General features: G+C 35.2%; 1 non-coding gene across 1 annotated transcript; it reads right to left on the bottom strand.

Annotated features, from left to right (window-relative positions):
- Positions 1–387: 387 nt before the first annotated feature.
- Positions 388–462, bottom strand: Trnat-agu (transfer RNA threonine (anticodon AGU)). The gene has a single exon. It is a non-coding gene; the product is annotated as a tRNA-Thr (tRNA).
- Positions 463–1,386: the final 924 nt, after the last annotated feature.

Genomic DNA, 1,386 nt, shown 5'->3' with positions numbered 1-1,386 from the left:
AAACCTTACTAAAAGTTTACCAACTTTATTTTTTTTCCCAAAGATTCAGATTTATTGCTCAATTACCTTTTCTGATGTTTTCTTTGAATTCCATTGATTTCTTTTCTACTGATATTTGCTATATGTCTTTCTGTTTTCTTCAGGTTTATTTTTATCTTACCTTTCTAATTTCTTGAGGTAGGAATTAGAGTGATCATTAATTTTGTCCATTTGACTGGGTTGGAGTATCCAGATATTTGGTTAAATATTATTTCTGGGTTTGTCTGTGTGTGATCTGTGAGGGTTTTGTTTGTTTTGTTTTTATGTACTGGGGATTGAACCAAAAAGTGCTTTACCATGGAGCTACATCTCTAGCCCATTTTATTTTATTTATTAATTAATTAATTTTTGTGGTGCTGGGGATTGAACCCAGGACCTCATGCACACTAGGCAAGTGTTTTACCACTGAACCACATTCCCGCATTTTATTTTTATTTTGAAACAAGGTCTCACTAAGCTATTTAGGGCTTCACTGAATTGCTGAGGCTGGTCTTGCACTTGTGATCCTCCTATCCCAGACTTCGGAGTTTCTGGGATTACAGGTGTAGACCACTGCACCTGTCTCTGTGAGGGTATTTCAAGAGAGATGTGCATTTGATCCGTAGGTTGAGTAAAGGAGATTACTCTCCTCAATGTGGGTGAATATCAACTAATCTATAGAGGACTGAATAGAATAAAAAGATGGGAGAATAAAGAGCTCTCTCTGTCTAACTCCTTGAACTGAAACATCAGTCTTCTGAACTAGAAGTTATGCTATTGTCAGTCCTAGTTCTTAGGCCCTCCAGTTCAGATTAGAATTTACACCATCAGTTCTGTAGGTTTTTCAGGTTCTCCGGCCTTCAGACTCAGACTAGAACTGGCTTTTCTGGGACCTCAGTTTGCAGATGGCAGATTGTGGAATTTTTCGCTCTTCATGATCTCATGAAAGCCAATTATTTAAACTAAATATTTTTCAATAGATAGATAATCTCCTATTGGTTTTTTTTTCTCTGGAAGAGTCTAACACACACTTAAATTATTGATATGAAATCTTTTCTCTTATGTAAGCATTGAATACTCTCATCCTTGCCTTAGCTACATCCCATAAATTTTGATGTCTTGCTTTAAGTTTGTTTGATTTTAGGTACTTTTAAAAATCTCTTTAGTTCCTCTTTGGCTCATGGATTATTTAAAAGTTATGTAGAATTTGTACGTGCTTTGGGATTTTCCTGTTGTCTTTGTGTAAGTGATTTTAACTTTATTCCATTATGGTCAGAAAGTTCATTCTGGGTGAGTTCAATTCTTTAAATTGCTTGATATTTGTGTTATGACCCAGGATATGGTCAATCTTGGTATATGTTCCATAAT

This window comes from Callospermophilus lateralis, chromosome 8, assembly GCF_048772815.1.
Source record: "Callospermophilus lateralis isolate mCalLat2 chromosome 8, mCalLat2.hap1, whole genome shotgun sequence".
NCBI classification, from domain to species: Eukaryota; Metazoa; Chordata; class Mammalia; order Rodentia; family Sciuridae; genus Callospermophilus; species Callospermophilus lateralis.
This window is presented reverse-complemented; position numbering and strand designations above follow the sequence as displayed.